Source organism: Arvicanthis niloticus, chromosome 24, assembly GCF_011762505.2.
Source record: "Arvicanthis niloticus isolate mArvNil1 chromosome 24, mArvNil1.pat.X, whole genome shotgun sequence".
NCBI lineage: Eukaryota > Metazoa > Chordata > Mammalia > Rodentia > Muridae > Arvicanthis > Arvicanthis niloticus.
Genome location: NC_133432.1, coordinates 4,203,567 through 4,225,429, shown reverse-complemented (window position 1 = coordinate 4,225,429; position 21,863 = coordinate 4,203,567). Strand labels below are relative to the sequence as shown.

The following is a 21,863-nucleotide window of genomic DNA, read 5'->3' as shown; positions in this document are numbered from 1 at the left end:
GAGGTCAAGAAAGTGGAAATGACAGAGCTGACATCAGGGTGTCCATACTAACAGTCTTCCAGGATGCACGCTGCCAAGGAGATTCCATTTTATAAGCAGGTTTGACTCCATTCTGAGGGAGGAGGAGGAGGACTCTGGGCCCCTGGGTGGAGCCAGAAACTATACCATCTGTCAGGTTCCACCCATCCAGCAAGGGAATAAATGGCATATTCCCCAGGGTTAGGAAGGCAGCTGCCTCTAAATTTATTAGGGAGAGTTGAGACTCTGGGGACACAGGGGTATGTTAACATCATATAGGGAAACGGGGCCCAGAACTTAGGAGACACCAAGTAAAGGGTGGAACTCCCTCACCTGGACCCCATAAAGTGATGGACACCACCCCTGTGCTGGCATGCCCCACACTAACCTGTCACCCGTTACCGACACCTGCTATGTACATGAAGGACCCAGGACTCCCCAGCCTGGTCCCTCAATGTTGATGCGGGCCTACTGTCGGCTGACCCATCTGTCTGTCTGCCTATCCAGACCCGCCCCACTGTTTCCTGCCAAGGACCATTTCCTGCTGTTGGTCTCAGGTTTGACCTCTCACTTTACGGCTCAACTCTGCAATTCTGCCTTCCAACCCAGCTCATCATCTCCTCCACAGACTTCCTCAGCCTTCTGGAGCCTCCCAACCTCGGCGGCAGCTGCCGGGACTTGTATCCTTTCTGAAACAACACCCCCATGCACACACATGCGCACATTCATACACATACGTGCACACATACACCACCCACGCGTTCTCTCACACATGCACACATTCATAGACATGTGCATACATACACAACACAATGTTCTCACACATATATACATTCATACACATATGTGTAAACACCCCACACATGTTCTCTCACATATGTACACATTCATACACATGTGCACACACCCCACATGTTCTCACACACATGCATACATTTAACACATAAGTGTACATACATATACACCACACATGTTCTCACACACATGCACACATTTACACATACATGTTCATATGCACTTATATATCCACACATATGTACATGCATACACATACATACCTCGTGTTCACACACATGATTTCACACACATATGCACATATATACATATATACACACATGCACACATATACACACCATACAAGTGTTCACAGAGACACATGCATACACGCAGGTACACACATTCACACATGCACACGTGCACACACACATTTACTGTGTGCTCTGAGAGCTAACGTTAGTCATTACGACAGTAATGTAAGAGCCTGCATTCTCTTGGGCCAGGCCACCAAGGCAGGCAAATTATATGACAAATTGTGATCACTGAGACACTAAACCTTGCAAATTTGTTAGTCGATAAATTCTGACACTATGGAAACACAGCCGCGTCTGTCTGTTTCTGACACGACACAGCAAGTGGGCAGAGGGTTGGGCAGAAGAGGCTTGTGGACACAGGAAGAGGGGGCTGGGATTAAAACCTCAGTTCTGCAAGTGCTGATTGTGACATCAGAGCCTGGGGGTGCATAGGGGAGGCAAGAGCTGAAGCCAGAAAAGGGGAGAGAGGGAGTGGAAGGGAGAAAGAAAGAGGGAAGAAGGGAGGGAAGGAAGAAGTGAGGGGGGAAGACAGAGGGAGACAGACAGACAGACAGACAGACAGATCAAGAGAGCAAGAGAGCAAGAGCTGGGAAGGACCTGCCTTACTCTTCTCGGTTGCTGGGGCTGTAGTGTGCAAAGACCTATTTTGTTGCACGCCTACTGTGTGCTAGCACCCCTGCGCTGTATGCCCAGTTGGGCACGCAGTTCAAAGTGGGACAACCAGGAGGCTGTCCTCCCTTCCCTGGAGGTATGGCAGCCCAACCTTCTCCTCAGCCTCTGCAGCTTTATCCTGGGAAACCAGGAAAAGCATTAATCATCCCAGAGAGCAGCAGACCCAACTGCTTCCACTCAGCTGAGTCTCCACGGCAAAGCTGACTATGTCCGAAGGTGCCTGAAGTCACCATCTGATTCAGAGCAATGCGGGGGCTTCTGCGGTCCTTCACAGCCCTGGGAGTCTCCTGGCACCCACACTAGCAAGACCCATCTTAGTAGGAGGAGGTACAACTGACTTCCTAGAAAATGGAGGCCAGTGTTCAGCACCCATGTATTCACACACATGAGCGTATGAGTGTGCAGACAGGAGGGGGGAGGTGCTAGTAGTCCACGGGTGTGAAGTCCAGCTGTGAGCTCCCAGATTGAGGGCTCTCTTCTCACTACCCCGAGCCCTAGCTGAGAGCCTGCCTGGTCTGTGGGACACCATGTCAGTCAGTGACAGCTTGTGTGCTGGGAGCTGCCTGGTGCTGGAGTCAGGGGAAGCCCATGCTCGCCAAGTCTCCTTTCATCCATGAAGCACTCAGCTTGCCTGCCAGTCACTTTGATAGGACCGGTACTGGAGAGGTCTTGGCTCTCCCCTGAGGCTCACCCCCTCCCCGATCATCTGCCAGTGTCGGTGGCCTGGGAAACCACAGAGGGCAATCCACAACCCACCTCTCAGTCCCCGAGGCTGTGGTTGATCACCAGCAACCCTGATAGAGAATTTGGCTGTAATTTGAGAATCACTCAAAGTGGTTCAATTATGTGGTTATGGGGATGCTGAGGAGAGTCTGCGTTCGAAGGAAAGAGCTTGTCAGAGAAGAAAGTTCATAAAAGAAAACATGAACTTAAGGACAAGTAAATTGTGAGGGGGAGGGAGGGGGAGAGGGGAGGGGTACACTCAAGCTCCTGGATCCAGCCAAGCCTGAAGCTAGCTGATGCTTACGTAAGTGGATACATTCCCCCTTTCTGACCGAGAGGAAAAGAATGCAATAATATTTAAGTTGAGATTTGTATCTCTCAGGACACAAAGAATGCATCATGGGTGGACGCCACCATTATTTCCACATTGCACGGGACTGGGCTAAGGTCACCTGATACCCATCTGTGGGCTTTGTTTGCAGAGAGCCCGACCTGGCACCCTGCCCCCATCCCCATTTCTCACAGAGGCAGCTGGGTTAGAAACTTTAGCTCCTAGGATGCTGTCCCCTGCCTCCAGGAGCAGAGGCACGGGGGGGGGGGGGGTGCGGGGGGGGGTACTTAGAAGCTGTGTGTGTCCAGACTTCACTGGGCCTGATGCTGCGCTAGGGTGGGCGGAAAAGGGGCTGCGCGGAAACAGGGAACATAATTATTATTGGAATCTGTTCCTGTGCCATAAGGAGAAAAACTGAAGCTCTCAGTGGCATTTCCCCCAGTGCCATTTTTAATTTCATCAAAACACAGCTGGGGGTTGTTTTTCCGGAAGGGTGGGAGTCCCCTTTTAATAAAAAGAAACTCTCACCAATAGTCGTTCAAACAGCCCACGGGCCACCAGCTGACTAAGGGGGTTTGAGGAACAGCTTAGGAAACCCCTTGGACTCTCCCTCCTGCTACCCCGACCTCAACACCAAGACTACTTCATGGATAGAAGCCACTGCTGTACCCCGACTCCCTGGGGGATTTCTGTGGACTCCCTTCACGCAGGACAGCTTGCCTCAGCCCTTTTAATCAAACCCTTTAGGAGCCTGAAGACAGAGCAGAACCCCCTGAGGTTCCCTAAATGTTCTCCTGGCCATCATCCGCTCCCTACTCACAAAACCCTCCAGCCTGTGCCCCTGGGTTCAGTCACGGGGCCTCCAGCTTTGCCCCTGCTGTTTCCACGATCTGGCCATTAGCCTCAGCTTCCTCCCCCCATCGCTTTTCTCTGGAAAGCTGCCTGCGGACGCCCCCCTGGCATGTACTCCTGGATGAGCTCACCTTCCATCTTGGAATATATGTTTCCAGGCTTCTTTCAAGCCATAATAATACGAAGGATTCTCGTTTTCCTTTTCAGGTCTCTACAGAGTCTGACACACCGCAACACAGACCTGTGGGCTCTCCCTAGGCACAGCCCAAATATCTGGGCCCCGACTCCAGACTTCTGGAAACGCTCCCTCCTATAAATGTGTGAGGTCTCCCTGCATTAGCTCACAGGGCAGGAGTGGGTCAAGGTTGAAATACCAGCTCTGCCTCTGGGTCTGGAGTCAAGGGGCTCGCTCTCAGCATCTAGACCTTCAGTTTGTGAAGCACCCAGGAGGCTGGGGTATGGCTGGGACACAGAACCTTCCCAGCATGCTTGAGGCCTTGGGTGCCTCTCAGCATCTCATAACAGAAAGAGAAAATCCAGTGGCAACAACCAACAAAACCAAGTAACACATCATCACAGTGGGGTCTACGCGTGTGTTTCAGGGATGTTAAACGCACATCTACGGTCTGTTGCTGTCCGTATCAAAATTTCGTCCTGTGTACATACATGAAAGTGAGTGCATGCTTGTGTGCAAGTGTGTGTTTGTGTGCATGTGTCTGTGTGTGCATGTTTGTGTGTTTGTGTCTGTGTATATGTGTTTGTGTGCACATGTGCATGCTTGTGTAGGTTATGTATATGTTTGTGTGCATGTGCGTGTATGTTTGTATGCATGTTTGTGTGTTTGTGTGCATGTGTGTGTGTTTGCATGTAGGTGTTTGTGTGTGTTTGGGTATGCATGTTTGTGTATGTGTGTGCTCATGTGTGTGTGCATCTCTGTGTGTTTGTGTGCATGTGTGTGTGTTACACCTTGTCAACAATTCCAGTTTGGTTACCCTGCAGTCACCTATGGATGCTATGAGTACAGTTTCTCTGGCTGGCTGGACTATGGTCAGTGGTCACCTTGCCTAGGCCAAACAGGACAGGACAGTGGAGTTCTTAGGATCCAGAAGGATTCCTGAGGGAGAGTCCTGAGGGAGAGGACCCAGCTGGGAGCTGCTGATCGGCACACAGTCCTAGTGGGTGCTTCTGGATCAGCCCTGAGCTCAGATTCCTCCCTAGGACACACGAGTTCCTGCTCCACCACCAGCCACAGACAGCTCTCGAACATATGGAGGACAACCATCAGTAAGCAAGTGTGTGCACACAGAGGCCGCCTGACGGTCATCTTATCACAGACGGCAGACGAGGAGTCCCCAGGGGCACCGAGTGGACCTGGTGTACCCGCCTGTCCATATCGTCAGGGGTTCTGGAGCTGCAGTTGAAGACCCTGACGGCAGGCTTAGCCTGGGTCACGTGGGGGTGAAGGGAAGACAGTGTCTTCACAGGGATTCTCACACCAAGGAGGCATGGAATTCAGATGGAGATAGATCACAGACACAGGACCGCATGGGGCTGTGAGCCTCAGGACGTGGGTGGCTTCCACATGCTTGAAAAGAAGGACAACGGATCCTGCTTTCGGAGGTTCTAGGAGGATGACAGCCTCCTGGCTTGCTTATGACTTTGGCCTGCGGAGTATGAGACTAAGTCAGCATTGCATTGGCTCGTGCACCTGCCATCACTTGTTACAAAGTTACAGGAAGAACGCGCTCATGTCAAGCAAGAGGGAACCTTGCAGGTGGCATCTTAGAAAGTCCAGGTTCTAGCACGAGCCCTGTCAGCAATGCTGCACAGCCATAGGCAAGCCCCAGTGTGCCCCGGTGCCTGGGGATGGCATGACTGAGTGGCTACTCTTGTGAGCCCTGGAGGCCCTTTGCCCCTCCCCCCTCCTCTTCGCTTAAATTCAAACTCACAGACAGGGTGGCCCTGAAGAGCAGAGCCTGCATGTGGGTACCGAGGGCTAGCCAGGAACATGGGGTTGGGGGGAGTCGAACACTCCCAGGGCATTCAGGGAGAAGCTGCAGCTTAACCTCGAGTTAAGTCCCCAAGGTAGGGGATAGGCAGAGCTGGCATGAAAGACAGGGACAGAGAAGAATAAAAGCCAGCCCCTCTCATCCTCTGGGGGTGGATGACTGGGAGCAGCACCCAAACCAGGGGTCTCCAGTTCCTCCCTCCCCTGCCCCCTGTACTGTCTGTGCAGGGACGTAGTGACCGGGCACACTCCCTGAGCTCCGTGGATACAACCGTGGCTCTGTTCTCAATGCTAAGTTCTCGACCAGCCTTGTGGGTAGATCTGATGCTTGTCACCTCTGTTTTACAAAAGAGGAAACTGAGGCACAGAGGATCTTTACCGAAGTCACTAACAGGCAACAGAGGGTTGGAGACTGGTTCTAATGCTTTGATTCCATCAGGAATCTGCACGTCCAGACGCTGAAGGTTTGTCCCCAGTTGGGTTTTGATTGGTCAATAAAGATGCCAAGACCAATGGCTGGGCACAGGGCAGGACACTTAGAGTTACATGGTAGGATGCAGAGAGGAATGGGAGAGAATCTCCACGACTCGGGGAAGGAGGCTGAGATACAGGAGCAACAGGCGATAAAGCCAACTAGCCATGTGAGATTTCAGGTGAGTGGCCACTGACCACTTGCCCCATTGGGCCTTGGGTAGCAGGGGAAGGTTTAGGAGTGCCAAGCCTTTGATGTAGCCTAGGCATTTAAAAAAACAAGCTAATGTGTGTGTGTGTGTGTGTGTGTGTGTGTGTGTGTGTGTGTGTGTGTATGTGTGTGTGTCTTTCATTCACAGATCCAAAGACAGCTCCTGCACGGGTGCGCATATGATCCACCAGGAACAAAAAAATCGGTGTATCCAAAACTCACCACAACCACAGAGAGTCAGGGCTGAGTCCCCGGGAGGCCACCTTCTCCCCCTCGCTCTCTGAACTGGACACCCTCCAGCTGTGAGGGGACACTACCTAGCACCATAAGCTCACCACCCCCAATTTACAGATGGGTAAACCAAGGCATGGGATGGTGGTCACCGGCATTGGCATTTCCCTTCCACTTGGTGAACGAGCAAGCTGAGTCTCAGTGGGGTTGCTTCCGTGGCCAAGATCACACATTCAAGAGATGAGGTTTGAGCCCAGGGCGTGTGACCCTTCCTCCCGTCTATCCTTGCCTCTCTGCTGTGTGTGACACCAGGTGAAGGTGATGAGCACTTTGGATAAGCACAGGTCCAAGGTCAGGGTCAGCTGAAGGTGTAGCTTCTCACACCAGAGCTTGTATTCTCTATAGCTTTGTCTTGGCCATCTAAGATTCTACCTGCCAAGATGCTCTCCCCTGTTCTCCCTCCCTCATTTGTTTCTCTCTTATCCCTCCCCCCTTGGGTTTTCTTTTCATAACTGGAATGGAACCCAGGGCCTTTGTAAATATCGGCCAAGTGCTCTACCACTGAACCCCAGCTCTGAAGCTGCACCCAGTGTCCAGAGAAGGGCATGGAGGCTGGACAGCCACCCGCTCATTGCCATGATGGAGCTGAGATCTAAGCCTGGCCACGTCTGATGCTTCAGGATGCTGGGGACCTGAGGCTGGGCTGTGAGCCCACTTCTCTTATCAGTATAGCCTGGGGTGGGAGACTTCACCAAAGCAAAGCATCACCTGTCGATGAGTCTTCCCCATGTCAGACACCCACAGTAGCTTGACTCCTTCCGTGCAGACTCCCTGCTCTTTGCCCTGGTTGACCATGTCCTGGGCTGTCACTAGGGCCACCAGCTGTCTTGCAAAGCCGCTACCGCAGTGGGTCCTTTGCTCCCCACCCAGGCTCCCCCTGGCATTGAGCCTCATTTTCCAGCGTCTTTTTTTTTTTTTTTTTTTTTTTTTTTTGCAGTCCTCACCCACCCGTGTCCCAGGGCTGCCGGCTGTCACGCCCAGCTGTGTCTCCTTCTCCATCCTACACGGTCTTCTTTTACTCCTAGACGCGGTCATCTTGAGAACCAGGTCAGCAAGCTTATGAGAAACAGCGGGCAAAGGAAGCAAGCAGGCGCTGGCACTGACATGGGACATGGTTCTTGTGCTTTAGGTGCGGGTGAGTGTTCAGAATGAATGGTGACACATGCAAGAGTGGAAAGGAGGAGTCTGTTGTAGAGTGTGTAGGTGTGTATGAGTGTGTGACTGTGTGTGAATATGTGACTGTGAGTGTGTGTGTGTGAAAGTATGTGAGTGTGTGAATATGAGAGTGTGTGTGATTGTGTGAAAGTGTGAGTATATATGAGTGCAAGAGTGTGAGAGTGTGAATATGAGAGTGTGTGTGTGAATGTGTGTGTGAGAGTATGCATGCATGTGAGTGTGTAAGTGTGAATGAGTGTGTAAATATGAGAGCGTGTGACTATGTGTGTGAGAATGTGAGTGTATGTGAGTCTGTGAGTATGAGTGTGTGTGAGTGTGTGACTGTGTGAGTGTGAGTGTGTGAGTGTTTTATTACTGTTATTTTTAACTAGTCCCTCAAGGCAAGCATTAACAATACAGAGCCTAGGTTGCCATTTTGCAAAAAGCCACACTGAAGGGGGCAATGAGGCCACTTTAGCCAAGTGGAGGCTACAGGGAAGCAGCTGGAGAATCCCAGTGACTTCCTCTGCCCTGTGCAGCAGCTCCCTGGGCTTTGTGCTGTGAAGCCACAGGGCCAGAGCTCGGGTGCCCAGCCTGGCTCAGCTCTGCCCTTGTTGCTGCTCTTTTCTGTCTTTGGGGACCTTCTATATTTTGTGGTCACCCATGCTTCCCCAGCATTCAGTTTTGGTGACAGCTCTAGGAAACCAAGTCAGGCTAGGCCATTTTTATATCTAACTACACACATGCGCGCACTAACACATGCATGCGTGTGCATGCGCGCGCACACACACACACACACACACACACACACACACACCAGAAGGGAAGTACACTTCTTTTTCGTTTCCTCCTTTCTCCTCCTCCTCCTCCTCCTCCTTCTTCTTTTTTTTTTTAAAGACAGGGTTTCTCTATGCAGCTCTGGCTGTCCTGGAACTCATCTGTAGACCAGGCTGGTGTCAAACTCACAGAGATCTACCTGCCTCTGCCTTCCAAGTGCTGGGATTTAAAGGCGTGCACTACCATCGGCCACGGAGATACACTTCTTAAGAGTTCCTTCAATGCTCACCCCCTCCACCTTGAACGTCTGCTGTGAACGGGGGCTTCATGGTAAAGCACGGTACCTGAGACATAGGCCTTGGGGTCACACATATCCGGGCTCAAGCCTCAGATCTGCCTTTTGCTGGCTGTGTGACCCTGAGCAAGGGAGTGACGTTCTCTGAGCCTTACTGTCCTATTTGTAAAGTGAAGATGAAGATCCAGTGTGGTGGAAACAGAGCTTTGATCTTGGCACCAGCAATGGTGACCACCATTTCTGAGGGCATCCCCATCCTGATACACAAGCATCAGGATGTTCTGCAAGGCTTCCAGGAGAGGAGGCTTCAGAGCTATTCTGAGTAGAAAGGGAGCTGGGGACCTTTGAAACCAGGCTGTAGAAGCCTCTTCCTGGGTACCTGTCCCCTTCCATTCTCCAAATAAGAGAACTGAGGCTCATGCAGAGGAAGGGGTCTATGCAAAGCTGTCATATCTGCTCGGACGAAGCTGGAAGGAGCTTCCTGCCTTCACTCCCCACTCAGGAACTCCCCTTTAACCTCACATTCACAGGACCACACACGGAGCAGAGAGGAATCAGTGCGGGATGTAGTATCCAGCAGCCGAGTTCCCAGTGTGGATAATCAGTACCCGTGGGCTGGGGTACTCCACTCTCTGTGGCTCTTGACACATGTTGGAGTCAGAGCTAGAGGGGACACAGATGTCCTTTCAGACACCTGCATCATAGCCACTGCCTCCCCACACCATCCAAATGGCCCCGAGAAGCCCCATCTCATCTCTGCTTCCCATCCCTCAAGAAGCCGGTGGCTCATAGTCTCAGGGGTGGCCAGCCTTTCCTGGCCTCTGGGTACCTCACCAGTATAGGACAGAAACCTCACATGCCACCTGATCCACAGTGATCCAGCCAAGTTCATTAATGCTGGCTTCATCTCCTCTCTCCGGCCACAGCTTGGGGACCTGGAGGAGTTTGGGGATCAGTGATTATATTTTCTGGCAGCGTCCAAACAGTAAACACAGTGGGCTATATTTACTGCCCATCTACTCTCCTATACTCTCTGTCCCAACTACCAGCCCTGCCAGGCGTGGCTCAGAGCCCCCACAGAGGGCATGCAAATGAGTGGGCATAGCTGTGTGCCAATAAAATATTATTTACAAAAACCAGATCATAAGCCCGATTTACCAGTTTTCTGTTCTTTGCACTCTTGTTGAGCAGAGTCTGGTACCTCCTCTGGGGCTGGGTTGAGGAGGCTGTCCTGAGGTGAAGGGGCTTTCCCAGCATGAAAAGTCCTGATCTGAGAAGACTGGTTTCAGAGCAGGCAACAGGGTTATCTTGTCTGGGGTCCTGGAGTCCTAGCTCCTCCCAGGACAGCTTTGTGTTATGCCATTTGGCTTGTCTGCTCTGTAAAGGTGAGGGGAGGACTGCCATTTATTGTGGCATGGACTGTGCCAGGTACTCACTCACAAAGGGCTTGGTGAACATTTTCTTCATTACAACAGCCTTGTGTTGTGGGACCAGGGACCCTCCCAGGAAGGGTGAAGACTGGACAGTCCTGCCTCAGATCCCTTCAGAGCCTACACCCTTACAGAGCTGGGAATCTCACCCCTGTAACTTCTGTGGTCATCACAGAACATGTCACTTAGAGGAACCTGAGCAAGCACCGGGATCAGCAAATACTGACACCAGATGGATGGATGGATATGTGAGTGAATGATTGATGGGTAGATGTACCGACAGGTGGACGAATGGATGTATGTATGTATGGATGGATGGATGAATGAATGGACGGATGGATTGACAGCTGTATCTACAGATGGATGGGTGGATGATGGATTGGTGGATGGATGTATATGTGAGTGAATGATTGATGGGTGGATGGACAGACAGATGGATGAATAATGGATGGACAGATGAACAGACAGATGGACAGATGAATGGACAAATGGACAGATGGGCAGGCAGACAGATGGATGGATGGATGAATGAATGGATGGATAGATGGATGGACAGCTGTATCCACATGTGTCTATGGATGAACAGAGAACAAAATGACAGACAGATAGGCAGACAGGTGGAGGGATGATGGGTAGATAAATGGATAGACAAATATCTATAGATAATAGATAGGTGGGTGGGTGGATGGATGGATGAATAGAGAGCTGTATCTACAGATGGATGGATGGATGGATGGATGGATGGATGGATGGATGGATGGATGGACAGACAGCTGCATCTACAGATGGGTGGGTAGATGGAAAGATGGGTTGGTGTGTGGGTAGGGGATGGGCTGATGAGTGGATGGGACGCTATCCCCACATTCACACAAACACAGGCTTGTTCTGTGCCATGACTCATACCCACCAACATATCCCTCAGGTGAGCTAATCGGAAAAGGCCTCACGACTCTGACATCCATTATGTCAAACTTGCCTTCCGGCGCTGGGGAGGCAATATGACATCATATTTAAAACGCACTCTCTGACACAGGGTGGCTTCTGTGAGGCCTCAGGAAGACCTTTTCTGGGTCGTGTGATCCAGATAATCAACACACGCTTTTGAAGCTCACAAGAGACCATAACAGAAACTGCCTCACAGGGCTTCCGTGAGTGATGGGTGCTGTGTGTGTGACATACGTGGTGTGAGCTGAGTAAGCACTATCTTGAGTGTCACTGTGTTGGTCTGAGCAGAGAGAAGGTGGGGCCAGGGTGGCCACAGCGAGCAGCACACTGTGTGGTTCTATATAGAACACTAGGATCAGACAGGGTCAGGAGTCAAAGCTATTTAGTGGCCACCATGTCACCCTGTCAGGACCACAACAATGATGCACATCAAACAAGCCCTCGTGGTCTCTCCAGCTCATCTGTTTCTGCCCAGGCTGAGCTCTGATCCTCCCTGAGGCTGGCACCGGGCTTGGGAGGCAGCAGAGGCCTTACAGGAGCCCTGTCAGCCAGCTACACACACACACACACACACACACACACACACACACACACACGCAAGCGCCTGGGCTCCATGAGGCCTAAGCAAGGCCACATGTACTGTTAGTCCTACCTCCTTTAATAGGCAGTGACAGTCACGGGGTTGAGTCCAACCATGGGGCTGAGGCTGTGAAGACCGCTCGCCCCTTGAGTAAGAGCAAAATGAGGTCTCAGGGCCAAGGCCACCAACATTGGAGAAGGGGTCAGAAACACATGTATCCCATAACCCCACAGCAGCCAGACTGGGGAAGAGCCTGGTCCTCATCAGCTTCTCCTCTTCACCCTGCCCTGACCCCCCATGCCAGGAGGACCCTCAGCAGGCATTCTTTCCGTCCCCAGGACCAAAGACCCAACTCCCGCTTCACCCTGATTCCCACCTTCCAAACATCTGGACCTGCTCCGGGGAGCCATTAATCTCTGGCAATTTCTTCCCTCACTTGATTTGTTTATTTAAGGAAAACAAGTCGCTTCTAATTAGAAGCGCTGTGGAGCTGTTCAGCTCCCCCGAGCTGCCCGCTTTCAGACATTCTGCCTGAATGCATACCTGTGCTCCCAGCATCTGCGGGTGTGCGCAGCAACAGTGCTAGGTGGAGTCTTCTGGCAAGACAGTCTTGGACATGTGGGTGATGAGGGAAACTGGGAGTGTGCTCTGGAGAGCCCGGGGCACGCGCATCAGCCCAGGAAGCTTAGAGCTGGTACAGGTAAACTGGCTCTCACAGGGCGCCCAGAATGAGGCACATGATAGAGGTGTCACAGCTCAGGCTTGGAAGCACCGGTCATAGTCATCCTGTTCTGCACAAGTTTGCACCTCCACAGCCACTCAGATACACACACACACACCCCTGCTCATGCAGAAGTCACATGGCCATACACAGGCACACACTGCAATAACATACAAGATGTTGTAAGCCGATAGCCCTGGTACATACATCCAGAAGCTCACTCACCCACAAGAGATGTGTGTGAAAGTTAGACACTCCAGAGAACACAGGCATACTCAAATGGACACCGAAGATGCCCACACTAGGAAACACACGTGCACACGCGTGATACAACTAAGCATGCAATGTTCCGCGCATGCACACACTCACGCGTATGTCTGTGTACACACAGTGTGCACTGCAAGACAGAGGCATACACCTATAGAAACATACACATGTGCAGAGACAGGACACTCGCAAGGGTCGGAAATCATGTGCAGAGACTTGCAGACACTTGAATGCAGAAATATACACACGCCCAGAGAGGGATGAGCCGATGTGTCAGGCTGTGGCTCTAAACATGCCTAGACAAACCTGGATATGCTGAAATCCACACAGATACGAGTGTCCCTAACTGCACCGCACACTCACCTCACATCCCTGCGTGCATGGGCACACACGCGCATGCACGTTCACGAGTAGTTGTTCTCTCCGAGGCACACATGCGGCTTGCACACTCATAAACCCACAGGCACACACTCATGAGATGTCAAGTCCACCCTGGCTATTCACTACACACATGCTTGGTACAGTCATGACTGTACGTGCACCCGGCTGCAGTGCACACGGCTACAGAGATTGCACATGGCTTCAGTCGAGATGCTTTCTACCCTAGTCCACTTGGAGAGCAAATTGTTCTTCTTCTTCTTCTTTTTTTCTATTCAGAAAGTCAACCCTGCAGACTCTACCAGTGTGTGGTGGCTCCATCCCTAAGCTGCACCTCTGCCCACAGTGGCTGGCACAAACTCTGCTCCCTACCCGTGCAAGCTTTACAACCAGTCAGAAAGAAACTGCCCACTGCCCGCTCCCTGCATATCTCTGACTAGGCCCCACCCCTACCACAGACCCAGAAAACACTCTTCCACCAGAAACGGCAGCCTGGCATGCCCAGCCCCGAGGCAGACTAAATGCCTGACCCGGAACAGACAGAATGTCCCTGCTCTGGGTCCCTAGACAGCTGCAAAGTTGAAGCCATGGAGACAGCTTACCTCCGTCTCCCGTTGTCATGACGACGCAGCAGCTGGGTGCATCCAGCCCTCCCAGACTGCCCTGGGCTCCCCACTGGGAGCAGCTGGTCCAGCAGTGGTTTTAAAAGGAAGCAGAGAGGGGGCGGGGATTGCAGGTATCCTACAATTGGAGAGACCTAATACCCTGGCCCCAGCTGAGGATTCTCAGGTCCAGGGAAAGTCTCCCTTGGGAAACGGTTTCCAGGATCCATGCACAAGACCATCACATGGGCATCCCCAGTGCTCCAGTACTCTGCAAGACCGTGACGAGTGCTCCCACATCAGCTCATGAGTGCTCACAACTCACAGGACCATTCCAAAGTAGGAACAAGGAACTCTTACTTTACAGTGGGGGAGTGGCCAGGGGCCACTCAGATCTACTTTGAGACCTGAGTTCTTAAACACTAATGTGCAACACACACACACACACACACACACACACACACCCCAAAATTTTGAGGATCTCATCGGTCACATTGCTCAGGGCCACACAGTGGCCTGAATGAAGATCTCTGAGGATACGTGCCATCTCTTCATTCTTAGAGAAGTGGCCACTGTAGCCCAGAGAGGGTTAGTGGTTGGACATAGGTTACACAGCAAGTCAAAGGCAAGTTTGAAGCCACTTCCTGAATGAATCAGAGCTGCAGTTTCCCCAAAGATATCCACCACAGCCCTTTGACACCCTGGAGGAGTACGTGGGTTTGGGCAAGCCTGGGAAAGTGGCTTCTGGTCTCAGATCAGAATCCTAAGCCTAGGCAGGAAGTCTTTAGAATCTCACTCACCAGCCCAAGAGCTCAAGAACCCCCAACAAGGCTTTCCCCATAGGAAGACACCGAGCTCCAGCAGGACGCCGATCCATGGCCAAGGGCTTACTTCCAAATACCACTCTTGGCCAGGCTAGAAGAGAGACTGTCCACTATGTCTTTAGGGGACATCAAGCCTACCAAAGATCAACCAGTATGTCCCTGACCCCAGCCCCAGGCAGGAATGGAAGACGGTGATGTCCTCCATGTAGACACAGGGGTGGCCTCTCAGAAGTGTCCATTGACTAGGGAGAAAGGTGCTATGGCCACAGGCAGCGGTGTTCTAGGTTGAGACAGCCTCAGGGACTCGAGTGGGCAGCTACGGACTGGACAGGAGGTCACCAGCAGCCCGGGTACCCTCAGCCCCCTTCCCTGCGGCTGCTCCTCTCATTGAGGAGTGCAGGCAGCTCTATCTGATTTTTTTTTTTTTTAAAAAGCTTTCTTTCTCTCCCTAAAGGGGCAGCTCCTCTGGAATCTCAAGGAGTGGGGTGTGCCCCTTGGGGCCCTGGGAAGGAGTCGAGGGTCTCCTGGAAGGGCACTTGGGCCTGCTGGCATTTAGACGGGGGCAAGTGGCTCTCTCCCACCACACGCCCCTCAGGACCCACAGAAGCCAATCTGCAAAGTGGGCTTCACAGAGCCCACGCTGTGGGGCCCTGGCTGCCGTTTGGTTCCCCAGTGCGGGCACCACCCCAAGGCCGGCTCACAGGCACCGCTCGCCCCTTCTCCCCAGGCTGGAAGCTGGCCCGGCAGCGGAGTGTATGAGTGTGATCCAAGGCCCCCCGCTGCTCCGGCAGCCCCAGGGATGTCCCCACGCGCGTCCGCGGCCGGAGGAAAGTTTGTCATCTCCCCGGAGCCGCCTGTCACCTCTCTGCAGCTTGGGGCTCGCTGGGGACCCGCGGCCGCTGCTTACCTGGGGATGCGCCGAGCTCTCCGTGCCCGGTAGGGCGCAGCGCGGAGCAGAAAACCTGGAGCCCAGAGCGTGGAGCGTGGAGCGCGGAGCGCGGAGCCAGGGCTGGGGCTGAGCGAGGCTGAGGCCGGGGGATGAGGCTGGGGCTGAGCAGGCGCCCGCACTCCCGGCCCTGCTGGAGCAGTCTGCAGCCCGAGCTCCCGCGCCCGCCACCTCCCCGCAGCCCGGCCCGGCCGCCCGCACTTAACTCCTTGCGTCCCGGCCTCCCGCCGCGCCCGCCGCAGGCCTGGGATCCGGGCTGTGCAGTGCGCTGAGCCCCGCTCCTGGGCTGCAGCGAAATGCAATGCACCGAGACAGGGCGAAGGGCCGGCGCCTGGCGTGAGCGTGGTGCGCGCTGGCTGCCGCTGCTTGGAGTCTTGGCCCCGAGCCCGCCCGGCAGGCAGCTCAAAGAAATCCAACAAAGGACAGTTTTGTTGATGGGTGTTCAGCGTGTTGTTTTAACAGGCCCCGAGTTTTGCCTGTGTGGCTTCTGGGCTGTCACACTCCCTCTCTGAGCTTGTTGGATTTCTGGCTGTGTGACTCCGGCTCCTGGATGACTTCCATTGAGGTTCTCTGAGGGGCCTCAGAAGCATCAGACGAGTGGAACACAGGGGCTCCTGGTTTGCAGATCTAGCTTGCCTCCAGGTTAGGTCCAAGGGCGAATGGAAAAAACCTAGGCATAAATATTTTCATTTTATTTTATTTATTTACTTCTCCCCACCCCAGACAGGGTTTCTCTACGCAGGTCTGGCTGTCCTGAACTCAGGATGTAGAGCGGGCTAGCTTTGAACTCACAAGGGTCCACCTAGCTCTGCCTCTCAAGCGGTGGGATTAAAGGTGTGAGCCACTACATCTGGCTCAGGTGTAAATTATTTTTATGTGTGTGTGTGTGGGGGGGTGTGTGTGTGCACGTGTTACATGTGCACCTGCGCATGCCTGTGGGGGTGAGCCCACACGTATGAACTTGTGTGACGCCGTGCCTTGTTTGAGGTCAGAGAACAACCTCAGGTGTCAGTCCTTAGCCTCTGCCTTGCTTGAGGTGGTGGTCTCTTGTCCACTTCTGTGTTTGCAGATAGCCGTTTGAAGGCCCTGGGTTCTCCCACCTTTCCCCTCCCATGTCTTAACAGGGCCACTGGGATTACAGGGTGAGCTATTGTTTAATGTGGCTACTGGGGATTTGAACTCAGGCCCTCAAACTTGCAGAGCAAGTATAACCACGGAGCCCCCTTCTTAGCCCGAGATCTTGTTTCTTTTTGTGTGTTTTGACTGTTGAGCTAAACAGAACTGGGTTCAAGTGCCTCCCCCAACCCCCTTAGCTGTTTTTTGCCTGAATGGCTCTGACCAAGCTGCCTCAGTTTCCCCAACTGAACAGGAGCAGCTCAGACCTACTATGCTGGCCATATGAAGGTTGTGGGCCACCACACGGTATCGGTATCGATGGCCACCTCAGAGAAAATGGGTGTCAGGCCTGGTCTAGAGAGTGAGTTTAGGCCTGGCAAAGTGTGTAAAGATGCCGACTGATGTTTGTACCACTAGTGTGAAATCTCACAGCCTCCCCCAACTCTTCTCTTTATCAGCACTGCCTGGAATTACAAATCCCCTGCCCATTTTGCGTTGGTTGTTTGCTGATTCTTACCGTTCTAGTTGCTTCGACAAAACAGCCAGCAAAAGCAGCCAACGAAGAGGCCCTTTTGGCTGCCGAGTCCTTCAGGGAGGGGAAGCACTGTGACATGAGAGCCACAGACCGGGAGCAGAGGCGAATGAGGTCCTCCGCTTGCTTTCTTATTTCTTCTGTCCGGGATTCTAGCCCAGGGGATGAAACCAACCATGTTCAGGGTACATCCCCCTTCCCTCAGTGCGCTGACTAGGTTTCTGTCAACTTGACACAAGCTAGAGTCATCAGAGAATGAGGAGCCTCAGTTGGGAAAAAAAAAAAAAAAAATGCCTCCGTAAGACCCGGCTGTGGGTAAGCCTGTAGGGCATTTTCTTAATTAGTGATTGATAGGGGAGGGTGCAGCCCATTGTGGGCGGGGTCAGCCCATTGTGGGCGGGGTCAGCCCATTGTGGGCGGGGCTATTCTTGGGCTGGGGTCCTGGGTTAAGAAAGCAGGTTAAGCAAGCCATGAGGAGCAAGCCAGTAAGCAGCACCCCTCCATGGCCTCTGCATCAGCTCCTGCCTCCAGGTTCCTGCCCGGCTTGAGTTCCTGTCCTGACTTCCTCCAATGCTTGGGATGTGGAAGTGTGAGCCGAATAAGCCCCCTTCCTCCCCAACTTGCCTTTGGTCATAGTGTTTGATCACAACGATCATACCCCTAAGACACTCAGTTAAAAGTCTCTCCCAGTTTCCTCACAGATAATTTAAGGCTGACGGGTCTCCTCAACCCATTCTTGTTTCCCCTGTGTGTGTGTGTGTGTGAGAGCAGCCAGGACTCCTACGTTGCTGGTCTTCGCAAGATTGGCTGTGGAATGTGAGCAGGGGCTGTGGGGTTCGCAGAGCACAGACCCATCAGTGTGGGAAGGAAGGAACTGGAGCCTGGTTCTCTGAACCCTACCGCTGAGGGGCTGAGGGCTGGCTGTGCTCTGGTCCCCGGGCCCCCCCGCTGTGACCTGGGCGTGGGGCTTCTGACCAAAGTCAGCTGCTAGAGTAAAGAGATGCAAGCAGACTCCTTGCCTTTGAAAGAAATCAGAAAGATCAAATGGTGACGCCAGAGAGTTTCTCAGTGGAAGATCAGACACCACCTCTGGGCGACGTCCACAGAATAGACACAGCCCATGCGTCTCTGCCATTCGAGGGATGGCCTCTAAAAATAGAATTTGCTCTAATTTTGGGAGTAGCTAAGGCAAAAGGAAAGAATGTGTGAGACTGGAGAGGGCCGTGTCCAGCAGTGAGTAACTCCCTTTGATGGCATTGTTCTCGTGAAGGGAGGGGAATGGCCTTCAGACTATCCTGGTGACCAAGGACTGTGGGGCCAGCTACTCCTGGGATGAAGCTCGAGCCCTGGCCCTGACACCTGACAGCTGGGCAGCCTTGGGGAAAATTAATTAACCTCTCTGGGCTTCCATGTTCTAAAACTAGTGGTAACGGTTCCCAGTGCATTCGGGTTGTGGGCAGACTGAGTGGCATCTGTGAACAGCTTGCCACACTGCTGACTATGCATGTATTAGGCATTGGAGCTGTGTGACCTGAGATCAGAGTGATGTCCGTGGTAGTTGAGAGCCGAGCGGGGTGAGAGAACTGCCATCCCAGAGGCTGAGGCAGGAGGAGCCAGAGTTGAAGGCTAGCCTGGGCAACATACTAAGTTCAAACAGGAAAGTTCATCCTAGAGGCTGAGGGGACACACCAGTTGGGGTGTTTACAGAACTGGGATTTACATGTGTTCCAGGGATTAGAATTTGGGTCCCTGGGGCTCCGTGTCTTATCTACTGAGCCACCTCCAATACCCTATTTAATTTTGTTGTTGTTGTTGTTTCAAGGTCTCACTTGTAGCCCAGACTAACCCTGAACTTGTGATCCTCCTGCCTCACTTTCCCCAGTGCTAGGATTCAATACACCTGGCCTTGCCTTTAGGCATTTTAATGTACTTAGGGCTCATTTATTGTGAAATGGCCTCTGAAACATCTCTCTCTCTCTCTCTTTTTAATTTTGGTTGCAGCTATCCCAAGCTTCCACGAAGTAGCTGAGGGTGACCTTGAAGTTCTGATCCTCCTGCCTCCAGCTCTTGAGTTCTAAATTACAAGAATGCATCACCTGCTGAGTTTATGAGGTACTGGCCATCAGTCCCGATCAATCAGTCTGGGGCCACGCTAGCTAAGCCACACACCATCCCCAAAGCCATCCTTTCTGTTGTATTTTTCTGAACAGCATCACCTCTGATATTAATGTTGCGAATTAGATGTGAAACCTCTCCGATCACTCCTGTGTTTGAACACTTAGTCCCCAGCTGCCCTTCAGGTAAAGCACAGCTTAAGGAAATGGATTCCTGAGGGTCCAGAGCCTTACTTCCTGTCTGGTCTCCCTGCTTCCTGACTCTGGATACAATGTAACCTGCTCCTGCCGGCATGTCTTCTCCACAGTGATGGGCTATTCTATCCCTCTAACCTGTGAGTCAAAAGAAGGCCTTCCTCCCCCAAGCTGCTCCTTGGGTATTCAGACACAGCGATGAGAAACATAATTAACAAATTTAACACACAGGTTTATGTCTTAACTCGCGAATGCTGTGGGATACACTATAGCTCCACAGCACCGGCTTCCTCTGGTGGAATAGTATACAGCAGAGATAAGGAATGAGCCGTGGCTCTCAGGGGCACACAGATGAAGGTCACAGACATCATCTCAGACAAAAGGAGCCACACCTAACCACTGTTACCACATCCACTGCCATTCCTATATGGAGGTCAGAAGCTCTAGAACTGAGACAGGGGTCGCACTTTGAGTAGGAGGCTGTAAGATGCTGGGCGATAAATCGGGACTCTGTGGCTGTGTCCTGAGAACTGGCTGGGTTTGTAGCTGTGTTCTTTGACCCAGACCCATATTCCTACTGATTTCATTATTATTATTATTATTATTATTATTATTATTATTATTATGTGTAAAGCATTTGCAGGTTACAGTGTAACCTTTCTTGGCTACACAGGCGTTACCCTGGCTGGGCTAACTGATTGGAAGGGTGTATGCAGGGCTAAACGACCTCCCTCGCCCACCTCAGGCAGGCTCATTTCGAGCTACCTGAAAGGGGGATAGTGTTCGGGGAGCCAGGGCAGGTGGGGACGAGGGAGGGCCAGGAATGGGACATGTGATCCAGAGAGACCGGCTGGCCGCCCAAATTATCTGATTTGGCAGATTCCCGGGATCAAATGAACCAGATAATGGCACCGGCCACCGTGACACCACACACTGTAGCCAGAATATCTGTAAGGGAGGCCTTTTGGCTGGGGCCACCCTGTGGGTAGAAAGAATAGGGCCAGGGCCCTAGGGTCTGATTTCTGCAGGAGGATCATGGGAATCTGTGAGAGCACAGAACACCCGGGTGGGCTTGGCCCCAACCTGCCTGCCTTTCACTGGAACTTTATGCCCTGGCAAGAGGCACGGCCAGCTCACCCCTCAGAACCATCATCTGATCCAGTCTCACCCCGCAGCCCCAGGAAGGGCAAGGGAGGAAACTGAGGCCCAGAATGCTCTAAGGAGTTGTCCTCAGGAGGTTGTTGGCTTTGAACCGGTTTTCACACACCTGTCCTAAGGAGGGACTTTTCCTATTTCCTACCTCTGTCATCAGGCCCCACTGTGAGTAGGCCTCCAGCAGCCTTGCATCCATCTACACGGGGTGTGTGGAGGCTGAAGGGGGAAGAAGCCAGAGGGAGCAGGGAAGGGCTTCAGGCTGTCACTTGGGTCAGGCATCTGGGAGGGGAGAGGAAGGATGCAGGAAGGAATGAAGGAATGGGGGAAGGAGGGAGAGAGAGAGAGGGAAGAACCGAGGGTAGGATGGAAAATGAAAGAGGGAGACAGTGTGTGTGTGTGTGGGGGGCTTTGAGGAGGACCCCCTATGCCAAAGGAGCCACAGAGCAGACTGCCCAGTGGGCAGAGCCTTGGGTCAAGGGGATTGGTCCATACTAGCATTCCCCAGTATCACCAGAGCAGGCGGTGTCCAGAGGGTCGGAGGGGATGCACAGAGCATTTCTTGGACACTTGTACTTATTCCATGTGGTGGTTGTTTTCTTCACTGGTCCCTAAACTGCATCAGGGAAGGGTATCTTGTCCCCAAAGCAAGTCTAGCTTGTAGTAGTTGCTGGGGAGATGCTTCTGGCCAACCTGCAACTGTTGACTGACACGCATTTCCTGCATCCTAGATGGAGTATTTTAATGATACAAATGAGGACTCAAGACGTCAGATGTCAAGATGTTCAAGTTTTAGACTCAGGTAGACCTCGCCATGTGGCCTTAGGAAAGTCATCCTGTACTCTGGGCTCAGTTTACTCATGAAGAAAGAGAACGGTCATATCTGCTTTAAACGAGGTCGGTAGTAACCAGTAGTAACCACCGAGAAGCAGCCGCACCCCTTTAAGAGAGTGGCAGCCTCAGTGACTAGACCCTGCCGCAGCCTGCTCCAGAAGGAGGCCTCTTTTACTGTCACAGATAGCGTCCTCCAGGGGATTTCCACGTTGTTAGGGACCCTAGCTGCAGTAATAGCCGTGTGACCATGTGGCCTTCAGATCTGTTGATTTAATTGCACCTTGTAAATAGAGATGCAGGAGGCCCCAAGGGTAAAGGGACTTCTCCAAAAC

The 21,863-nt window shown here is 52.5% G+C and overlaps 1 protein-coding gene across 1 annotated transcript in view; it reads right to left on the bottom strand.

Annotated features, from left to right (window-relative positions):
• Wscd2 (WSC domain containing 2) overlaps window positions 1-15,903 on the bottom strand; it is a 92,652-nt gene extending 76,749 nt beyond the window's left edge. Inside the window, exon 1 of the mRNA XM_076922428.1 lies at window positions 15,550-15,903. The gene's annotated coding sequence lies outside the window, so the exon portion shown is untranslated. The remainder of the gene's footprint in view (window positions 1-15,549) is intronic.
• Between the last annotated feature and the right edge of the window lie 5,960 nt (window positions 15,904-21,863).